Source organism: Lygodium microphyllum, chromosome 17 (assembly GCF_053477565.2).
Source record: "Lygodium microphyllum isolate KBCC chromosome 17, Lygodium_microphyllum_v1.1.10, whole genome shotgun sequence".
NCBI classification, from domain to species: Eukaryota; Viridiplantae; Streptophyta; class Polypodiopsida; order Schizaeales; family Lygodiaceae; genus Lygodium; species Lygodium microphyllum.
The window spans coordinates 15,617,172-15,628,894 of NC_141151.1; positions in this window are offsets into that span (position 1 = coordinate 15,617,172).

Here is an 11,723-nt window from a genome sequence, read left to right on the forward strand (position 1 = left end):
TGTTTCACAATCAAGTTGTCGTAATTTTGGGGTCTAAGTTATAAGAGGTTAGATTCATCTACTCTACTAGTCCTATATACATGACATACTAGGAAGGAACAATTAAGTAATCTAACATGTTTTGTTTGTTCTCGTGGATCATTCTAACTAATAGCATCACATAGATTTTTTGGCAAAACAACTCTCTTGGTCATAATTCTCTTGTATCTAGTGGTTACCACTTTATCATTCAAGCTTATGCCATTACTTCAATGTTCATTTATATTGAATGCCTTCACTTTATTGATGAGATGATTGATTGTAGTAGCAAGATAACCACTTACTTTATAGAAGGAATATTAGTTGCATGTAACTAATCTAGCAAGTGTATGGTTCATTGCAAAATCCAAAACTTGGCCAAAGCCTACCATGTCCTATTAAAGCAAGTTGCATAGATTCATGTGTTGTAGTGCCTTGGTAATTTTTTTAAAAAAAGTCGACATACCTCCTAAGAACCATTTAAAAAAGGATTTTCTAAAGGAATATGCTAATGATGATTAATTTTGTAGGAATTTTTTTTAAAAAAATGAGCAATCATTCATGACCGGCTATAGTTTTCAAGGATTGATAGAACCTTATTTGGAACTTTTGGTGGTTTAGGCAAGCAAGTGAACTTCTTTGGGGGACTTTTGGTAGTTTAATTGTGGCTTTAGGTGAGCAAGCATTTGCTTGGTATAGCTTTTTGAGAGTGATTACCATGTGGAGGTGTTTAGGGTTAAGTTTAGGCTAAACCCTTCAAATAAATCATGTTCAAGTTGATACAAGTGCTTGAGTTGCCTGGCACTCACAACCCAACATTCTCAATGGGATTCACTTGATCAAACTCTATAATTAGATACGAAAACTCTTCTAGAGTTTTTATAAGTAGACTAAATAAATATGATTAAACCAACATTCAAATTCTTATTTGATACAAGTAACTCATCTCCCATATTACAATACTTGATCCCCTACATTCATGGATGAAGAACTCGAAGGCTATTATGCTTTTCCCATGTGGGAAATATTCAATTTACACTGCATCACCTTAGACTCTACCACATTGATGGAAAAGATTAAGCTCATATTGGAGTACATGATTATATATCTATCTTAGGGCCCTTATATTGTGCCTTATGAGCTCAACATCAGGATTTGAGACACAACCCTTATGAATTCATGGGCATGGCACGCTTAGTCAAGGCTACCTCTCATCTAGGTGAGTCACATGCAACATGACCTTAGGATGAATTCATCTATTGCAAATGCAATAGAATGACCTGAAATATAGGTGTAGCAAACATACTTACCAACTTATCTCATTGGAGTCATGATGCCTAGGAAAGGAAAGAATAGGAGAAGAGGTATGGTAAGAGCTTCCCACCACTATGTTTCTCACTCACACTCTCTCTCACATATTCTCTCTCAAATACTCTCACAATAGCATGAAAGGATAAGCAAGACTAAGGAGACCACAAGTTTGCACATACATGGATAGCTTGTTTAATTCTTTTCCAATTTTATACTTGGCCTCTAGGGTTTCTAGCTTTTTTGGGTATCTAATTTACTTTAGTAGCCCTTTAATTGGCCTTTACATTACATACATTTTGAATTAATTACAATTTGCATTGACTCTCAATTTCATAATGAACATAACATCTTTGAAAAAAATAGTTACAACTATTTTCTTGAATGAGATTGTACCATTTGTATTGGAAAAATTATTTGAATCCTATTAATGCTCTTTCATTCTTTTGCTTGCTCCATTTGCTCCATAATGGGGTTAACATTAGCCCCATCCTAGACTCATGTCGGATCCCATGGCACACAATAGTGTGGATCTTAATCTTAGAGATGTTCATGATGGGGTCATTCTTTTGGAGAGATAGTGGTCATTCTTGTTGGTGCAATGAGATTATCATTGCAATTCTGGCAATGGTAGTCAAGGAGGTGGAAGATGGACTCATGGATGAAGAATTGTTATGGAGGACAAATGGCCACAAACAGTCTTCAAAAATCAGAGTGCTCTCCTTGGTAGTGTGCCTACCTTACTATGCACTAAGAGTGCTTGCATAGGTGTAACTCAATGATAGGTACGCTTGGGTGTTGTCCCATACTTGAGGACCTAATTAGTGTGTGGTTTTATTATGTGGTGTAAATCTTAGGGTGATAGGTCATGCAAGTGAGCCTAGATTGTCTACGCTTGATGTGCCTCGAGGTAGCACTATGGGGGAAATGGATAGGGGGTTATGTATGGATCCAATGATCGAGACGACTCGATGTGCCTAACTTGAGGAAACCTAGGTGTAGTGATCATGTAGTGTACCTATTGGAGCTTTTGCTCTTTTTTATTTTATTTTCTTCTTCCTTTTTGTTTGGGTACTTTTATTCCTCCCCCAGTGGTTGCCAGTTGTGGTTGAAACAACCTTGCTAAGCATACTCCTTCTTGTAGCTCGATGGAGGATTTTGTATAGATGGGGTGGGTATAAAAAGTGAACTAGCTATTCATATGTCTTCTAGAAGTGCTACATAATAGAGTACTCACCTATCTTACCATCCTACATTGTAGTCAAAAAGCTTGAAGGCTTGAAGATGGTTCCCTAACCCAAGAAACATGATCCAATACTGCCGTTGCTCTTTTGCATCCACCACCAAGCACACCAACGATCAGATTAGAAGATGGAGAAGAAGAAGAAGAGAAAGAATATGGAGAAGAGCTTCAATGCACTGGATCCCTCACTCTCTCACAATCTCACAACCTCATATACAACTCAAAACTCAACCCTCTTACCACCATGAATGGGAAGAAGAAAAAGAAAAGCAAGAAGAAGATGCAGAGCTTCAATTTCCCAGAGTTCCTCATTTAATGCCTTTACTTTTTATTTGGCCTTGGGTATGCATTGTGATGTGGCTCGTGTTTGAAGATTACTGCTATGGCAGATTTCTTCCATGGTTTTTGCAGACCTTCTCCTCCATGAAGTGATTGCTCCATTACTATATATGTTCGCTCCACTTGTGATGTGCCCCCCACATGATATTTTTATGTTGTGTTTTAGTGGGCTTTTGGATTCACATGTGATTGCTAGGATTTCTTTAGTTGGCCAAAAGGCGTAAGGTAGAACTAGTGATTCAAGCTTTGTTGTGGGGCTATTGGCAAATATAGTGTTGATGGCATTGTTTAGAAGGGCATGCACAATATAACATTGGGTGGAGTAGATATGTCATTCGGTTGACATGGAGGGTAGCAAACACTCGGACTAGATTTGGCAATCCATTATCAAAGTGTGGCTTCAAAGGTAGATGATTGTAGTTGCCACAATGTCAAGTCTTGTCATATTGGGGTGAGTGTGCAAGCCAATTTAACTACTTCCATGGACATCGATGAGGGAGTAGGTGGCAACTAGATTAATGCATTCTTCTTTGTCAAATTAACTCAACTAGTAGACAATGCCTGATGTATGACGACACATAGGAGAGTATCCCATGAAGGGCCCATGAATGGTGATTAGGTCTCATACAATAGTAATATCCCGAGATACATTTGATGTAGAGCCAAGAGTAATTTGTAATGAGCCTGAATAGCATAGAGGTATGAGCCAGCAAGAAGTACTTCAATAGATGTCTAGCAAGAGTCCCCCCCCCCCCCCCCAAAAATGATAAGAGATCCAAGAGGTGCAAACACATGAATAAAAAATGCTCCATAATGTAAGATCCAAGGAATAGTGAATGGCCCTTTCCTTATAGTGGAATGCCAATGGGGCTTTATGTGGGTTTGAATTCTCCTTCCACTAATCCAAAGATAGAGTTTCCAAAGATGTACTTGCCAAATATAGTGGATTTTGCCAAGATAATCAAGGGAAGAAATAGTCAATAGAAATGAAGGTATTAGCACTTCAATAAGATACTCCCATGTTTGTGTAGATATTGGCCTTTGTGAATCTCTTCTTAAATGGTTTCCACCATAAATCCTTACCTTAGTTACATGGCAGCTGATTAGTTTGATTTCAATTAGGCTTCTAGAGGTGATAGGATAGTTAACTTTTTTCAATAAAAAGCCTTTATGTATTTTGAAAAGGAAGATACCTGTTATAGTTTGTGGACTACAAAGATGTGTGCATATCCTTATGGGTAGGAATGCATTGCGTAAAAATGGTGTACTAGTTCTTGGAAGTACATATGTGATGCCACATGTGAAACAACTTCTAGCCTTTTGCTTAAAAATGTTTGATTTTCCAGTTCGTTAATCTTACACTTTTCTACTTTGTGTTATAAGTTTTATCATGTCGACTATATGAGCTTCTCTTGCATGCCACTTAGCTAAGAGTCGGTAGCCCACCAACTTCATCCTCCATCACCAACAATTGATATCGATGGTAGTCCATCTCCATCACATTTTCTCAAAGCACCAATTTATTGGCTTGATCTCAATTTTATCCAACCACATCAATGGTGGAAGATCACATGTAGCTCTCTCTACACAAGCATTTGAGCATTTTCTTGAAGTGTCCATTGAAGAGAGAGAATAAGAAGAAGAAGAAGAAGAGTGAAGCAACTTTTGAAAGTTTCATCAATATTGGGTACAATTGCAAGCTATATTTATCTTGGAATCATAAGGTAGTAATATTTGTTGGTGTGAATCCATGTGATATGCTCACATATTTATGACTACCCCCCCCCCCCCCCCAAATGCCTTTTAGAGGGCATATAAGGGCTTTTGTTATTAGGGCTAGGGTTGATTATTTGGCGATTGGCCAAAAGTTAGATTATTCAACATTGCATTGGCCAAGCTCAATTGTGTTCTCAACTCTGCTACATCTTTAGTGTTGGAGGTGGAAGGTGCTTGTATGGCCTTCCTATGGAGCCCTTGTTGTTGTGAGATCACATATTTGTATACATTTGCATGCACCTTAAGCTGGCTTTTTATGTGTAGCGAAGTTGCAAGTTTAGTAATCAACTTGTTCAATGTGTCTCTTTTCTTCATTTCATTTTCAATCTAGGTGATGGATCTAGTCAAACTTACATTGATGGTCTATTGTGGCTACATTGAACTATCCATGGGCCTATAGATTGTCCTGGATTTCTCTATCATGAAGATACATTTTAGCTTTCTCTTACTCTAGTTGGATTGTTAGGTCCACTACTTGGACTTAACAGTTCCTCATCTCTTTTTTGTAGCTCTTCCATCTTCATGTTTTTAGTTTCTGATTGCAGGTGTCTTTCCTTTAAGTGTGATTCAAGGTCCTACATTTGATGGTTGGTCTAGACTATGAACATCCTATAGACCTCATGGATATCATCTAACCTAGTTTAGAACTCATATTTTGCATGTGATGCTTCGATTTTGTCCCTTTGGAGTTCTTTGAATAGTGACTCTAGGGTGCTCAGGTTTCTTGTTGCACTTAGTACTAGATTGCACTCTTATGGGCCCAAGATGGACTCTGCTTGTGAAGGGATTGTGACCTCTTTTGTAGGTTTCACTTTCTCTAGATCCACGATTTTTGTTTGTAGATTTTGTATCTATGCTACTATAGCTATTGGATAATTTCTTGATCAAAGCTTTGTGAACTCTCAATCGCATTTTCTTTCCCTTTACCTAAGCTATCTTCCTCTCTCTCTATTATGATTGCATGGAATTGCTAAGCAAATGAGTGGTTTATTTCTGGGCTTGCGTTTGTGAATGAGTGCAAGAGGGTCCTTTGAATGTGCTCTTTCATTCTAGCTTCCATATCTTTCACTTCCTTCTTACTCATTTTTTTAGAAGTGCAAGCTATTGCTCATTCTTTAGGGGCCTCTTCTTCATCAAAGAGTGAGGTAGATGAACTCTTTTTGCACTCTTCTTTGGTCCACTTTTTCTCTAGTTGTTGATAGCTTTGTTCTCTACTAGAAATTCGACTTCTTCTTTCTTGTTCCACTTGTTCTCTTTTCTTAGCTTATTCTCTTTGACCCTTTTCTTTCTTTGCTTGTTCTATTTTCTCATCTTCTTTTTTTCTCTAGCTTATATTTACTCCTTTTTTTTCTCTTTAGCTTGTTTCTTAGATTCTCTTGAGTGCAAATATTCTTGCAATGTGTCTCTTGGAGTGACAATATTTCCTATTGATGTAACAATTCCTATGGTAGGTGGTGCTTCTCAACACAGAGAGTCCCAATCCTACCTTGATTACTTTAGTGAGTGCACTTGCAAAACTGATAAAACCACTCCCTTTAGCTCAAAGGAGTTCACATGAGGAGCCTAAGTGAGTACTTTCTTGGCCTTGATGAGGTCATTCAAATATCTAGTCATGATCTCTTAAGGGAGTACTTCTTCCATGAGGTGCATTGGGATCCTTGTTATACAAGAGTGAGGCTTGTTGTAAATGAACATGTGATAGAAGATTTGGGTAGTTATGTGCAATTGTTTCTCCATAGTAACTAGAGATTATGTTGATTGAGATCAGGTGTTTTTTTCCATTGTTGTAGAACTGTAGGAGTTCTAGTGGGTCCTTTATACTTTCCTTCTTTATGTTGTTTTCCTAAGGTGAGATCTACATGCTAAGGTATAAGTGTCACTTTGCCAACTATTTGTTTTCCGTTTGCCTAGTAGACTAACATGATCATTTTAAAATTAGATATAAACATGAATGAAGCTTAGGCATGTGGTCAAGTGAGCTAGTTCACTACACTCTATAATGTTTGATAAGTCTCTTGGCCATATCATTGTCATTAACTAGCTCATCAAAGTTTTCGATTAATTGAAATTTGAGATCCCCTAGCCTCCGTGTGGTGGATTGTAAGTCATACCTGTTGCATTGATCTTTTTAAAATATCATTTCTTTCTTAACTCATAGGGTTGTTAATTAGTGCATGGAATTTAGGGTCACTCATTCTTATGGATGGATTTGGAATGCCACGATCCATTTTGTGCATATTCAAGAAATAATGTCATGATGATTTAGACTTAGCACAATTTCATTTTTTCATCAAATTAATATAGTTCAATTTTATGTCATTTGGCTCCTTTTGTGTTATTTTGTTTCTTAGTTTCCCCTCTTCTTCATGGCAGTAGACAACTTTTTAACTATAATGTCATGTTGGGTTTTATGTGTATTAATTGTTGGTTTTGTTTTGTTTTTGTAGTTAAAATTTGCGTTGTGTGTTTTTAAAAAAACATTAATAGGTTTTATTTTGCATGTATAAAATTGTAGTTTATTTAGCTGCAGTTTTGGACATGCTATTTTGAGGAAGCCCCTAGTTGAATATTTTTGTTATATAGGAGCTTGGTAAGTGCATACAGATGATATGCATGGAAGCTTGCAAAGGTAAGTGACCATATTCATTAACAAGTTTGAGCCTTTAGGCTACCACATAAACTTCTTCTTTTAGAAGGACTTTATCCAATATAGGATGGTGCTCCAGTTTAGATGGATATGGAAAATTGCAAGTAATGAGGACTACATGAAGTGAAATTCCACTACATTGAGTTGGATCATATTGTAGGATCTCTAGGATGCATCATGTTTTGCATTGGTTATTAATTGACTACCATTACAAGCAATGTTGAGACAATGATTGTACTAGGCCTTGAGAAATTGATGCTTGGACTCACACTTTTGCCAAAATTCAACCATTTCCACAAGGATATTTACTTTCACCCCAATTTGAGACAAGGTACATGGCTTTGGCACTCTTCTTTGGGAGCATCATGTGTATATTTTTTGAACTACTTGACTTTTGCAAAAAATATGTTTGCTACCCTCCTTGGTATGGGTGACAAGCTCTATCATTTGTTTGTTGATGATTCCCAAATCTGTCATCCCACAGGCCTAAGCAAGTGTCATGAATGTGGTGTCAAGGTGATTGAAGCAATCAACAAGTGGAATACTAATTTTATCAGTGAGTTTTATAGCCATGTGGTAGATTGAATGGTGAGCATAATGGGCCTTTGTCCTTATTGGTGGTTGTGGTTTTGTGTGACACTCATCACAAGTGTATATTGATCACTACTTATTTGTTCAAGGGTATATAGTCTCCTTGCAATAGATATGTTGTGTACTATGAGCCATGGTCTTATTTTTTGTTTCCTCACATGTAGATTTTGAACTTGGTGTCTCTTTGAATGTTTTTGCTTGGGATGCAACTTTGTTGAGCTTATGAGAGGGTAGTAGACACACTTAGAGTAGTTTTGGGTTTGTAGACCTAGACGGCTTACAAACATGTATTCTTTTTGTCATAGGACATAGGTTGTTGAGGAATAAGTGTATCTAGGCTACAACTTATGAGGCTTTTCTTGGTGATTGCAACAAGCATGAGAGGTTTGTCTTGGGATGCCTATGTAGCAAATACCCTTGTAGTAGCCTTGTGCAGTCAGCAAAGCGTTGGCCATGCATGTGGTGGAAATGGTGTGAATTTTGGCTTATTTTGTTTGTGATTCTTTTGTGGCTTAGGATAAGTTCATGTGACCATTTTTTGCAAGTAGTCATGCTACCACACTTCTTGAACTATTGACTAGTAAAAGCTTTTCAATTTGGGCCAATGCAAGTTTTGTCAGTAGAGTTTTCTTTTGCTTCATAGCCATAGTAAGCTTGGTCATCAATGATAGTCAGCTTCCACCTTACTAAAGGAAAAAATTGTTCTAGCTCCAAGGAGGTTTAGGTGAATGTGTTGATCAATAAAGACAACATGATACTATATTTCATATTTGAAGGAGAGTCATAGTAGGATTTCTCATCCCACATCTTTTGGCATTGGGAGAACATAAAAAGTCATCAAATGGCACTAATGGGGGCTGACTTGCTTGATGCCAAAACTCATATGAAAGGGTGTTAAAGGCTAAATCTTCATCAATAATGCCATCAACTAGGACTTCCTTAGAAGCAATAAGTTTAAGGTGTAGATAGGCCAATGGGACAACTATTCCTTCAAGTTACTTATTGCAATTGCTCATACTTCAAAATTCTATTTGAAGGGTGTATTGCGGTCTTGCTGCAAGGGTTTTACCATCATGTTTTGGTTACCTCCACCATGCCAAGGATTTCTAGGGGGTAATATTTTTTAATGTGGTTACCATTAAAATGGCCAATTCCCTCCCCATCAAGAGTTTTGAGTTCCATGTTTCTAGTTTGGCTTATGGTGCAAACATAGTAGGGTCATAATCCTCTGAAGTTGAGTTTTTGCTTATGTCCCTTGATTGAGTAAAGGAGAACTAATTCTCCCTATTCAAATGGTCTTTGTTGCACTTTTTTGAACCAAGTCTTCTTGTGGGAATTTTTTAAAATAATAAGTGCATCGGTCTAATAGTCAAGTTTCTATTAACTATTCTAAATTAGTTAGGCACTCATTTCAAGCTTTGTTTCCTTCCTAAGATCCTTGTATTACATTATGCAAGTCGGGGATCAAAAAATCCATAGCGTGATGGAATCTATACCATAGGTTAACCTTGTCCTTTGGCCGTCTTATATACAATGTGATATGCTCATGAGATTGCCATTTGTTCATTATCCAAATCTGATCAGAACCTTGATACCATTTTGGTTCGGTATGTTGGGTAGAGTTTTGTTTGTCAACTTAGCTTGGCCTTTTTCTTGTGGATAAATTGGTGTTGACTTTCTGTGAAGGAATGTGGAGAGTAGGTGCTCGATTACTTCAAAGTGCATTCTGCAAATCACTCATTGAAAGGTGAGAAGGATCAAAGCTTGCATGGGAGAGCTATGGCGGGAGAGCAAGAGCAAGAGAGAGAGAGAGACTCACAATGTGGGAACTCCAATAGTCACAATGTGTGATTGGCCTTCCCTTTATTCATCTGTCACTAAAAGAATAAAGAATAAAGTGACAGTGACGGACGCTCGTCGCCTGCAGTGTGCAGGCGCAAGTACTGCTAGTGTAGTAATACATTGGCAACTAGACGGAGGTGCCTTTACCCCCAACAACCTCCCACTTAAAGGTGAATCTGCCCTAGTGAGGAGTGAAAAAGAAAAAGAAAAGACAGTACAACATGTACACATGTACAACAGGATGAGGAAAGACGTCATCTCATCCCATGCCCATCAATCTCCTGAGGAAGGCAAAGTGCTCCGTAAAGGCTTTTGGTGAGCAGATTTGTAGGATTCTGGTCAATTGAGATCTTGACAAGGTCAACAGACTTGTCCTCAATGACCCCACGTATGAAGTGATACCTCACCTCAATGTGTTTCGTCTTCGCATGGAAGATCGAATTCTTGGCTAACTGAATAGCACTCATAGAATCCGAATGCAGTGTAGGGATAGCATCAATACCAAGGTCATGAACCAAATGGCCTAACCATATGGCCTCCTTGCAAGCCTCAATGGTTGCAACATACTTGGTCTCGGTGGTGGAAAGAGCCATACACTTTTGCACCTTGGACATCCAAGAGACAGCACCTCCAGCATAGGTGAACACATAGCCAGAAGTGGACTTCCTACTATTTGCATGTCTTGCATAATCAGAGTCAGTGTACTCCATGACTCCTATATCCTAGCTGCCATAACATATGCACATATATGCAATGCCCTTTAGATACCTCATGATATCCTTCATGGCATCCCAATGCTTCTTGCCAGGTGTAGCCATATAGCGTGCCAAACACCAATTGTAAAGGCAATATTTGGACGAGTGGCTATCATGGCACACATAAGACTGCCCACTGCGGATGCATAAGGAATCTTGGCCATCTCGGCCCTCTGATCATCTGTCCGTGGGCAATCGGCCTATGATACCTCCACATAAGAAGGCAATAGATATCCAATAGGCTTCACGTTCTGCATGCAAAAGCTCTCAAGGACTTTATGAATGTACTCCCTCCGTGACAAGTAGAGGAGTCCTTGATGCTTGTCGCGTCTAATGCATATACCAAGTATGTGAGAGGCTTGTCGTCCCAGATTCTTCATCTCAAAGCTCTTCTTGAGCTGAGCCTTAAGAGCATCTAGCTCATCATGAGCTTTCCCTGCTAATAGCATGTCATCCACATAGAATACCAAAATAAGCAAAGAACCATCACATGCATTCTTCGTGTACAAGCATGGATCCATAGTACTATGGATGTAGTCCTGTGACTGCATAAAGGCATCAAACTTATGATACCATTCCCCAGGTGCTTGCTTCAAGCCATAAATACTTTTCTTCAACTTGCACACTAGGTGCTCCCTGCCAGGCTCTGCAAAGCCCTTAGGCTGCTCCATGTAAATCTCATCATGAAAGTTCCCATGTAAGAAAGCCGTCTTGATATCCATCTGGTATAAGTCCAAGTCAAGTTGTGCAACCAAAGCCAAGACTAAGTGCAAGGTGGTCATCCTAACCACAAGAGAGAAGACCTCATCAAAGTCAACACCATGCTCTTGCTTAAAACCCTTTGCTACCAATCTAGCCTTGTATGCCAGCTTGGGGTGTCCAGGGGTACTTTTCAGCTTGTATACCCACTTGCATGGCAGAGCCTTCTTGCCAACAGACAAGGAAACCAAATCCCAAGTCATATTCTTATGCAAGGAGTCTATCTTAGACTGCATAGCCCTCTCCCAAGATTGACTGTCACCCTTGTGCATAGCCTCATCATAGATGAAAGGCTCTCCTGCATCTGTAACCAAGGCATAGTGAATGGAGGGCTCAAATCTGTTAGGTGGGAGTTTATCTCTAGTAGAACGCCACACTGTAGGCTCTGCTGCTTGCCCAACATTCTATCCAATACCCTGTCCATGAGCATCTGCCTGCTGTTGCT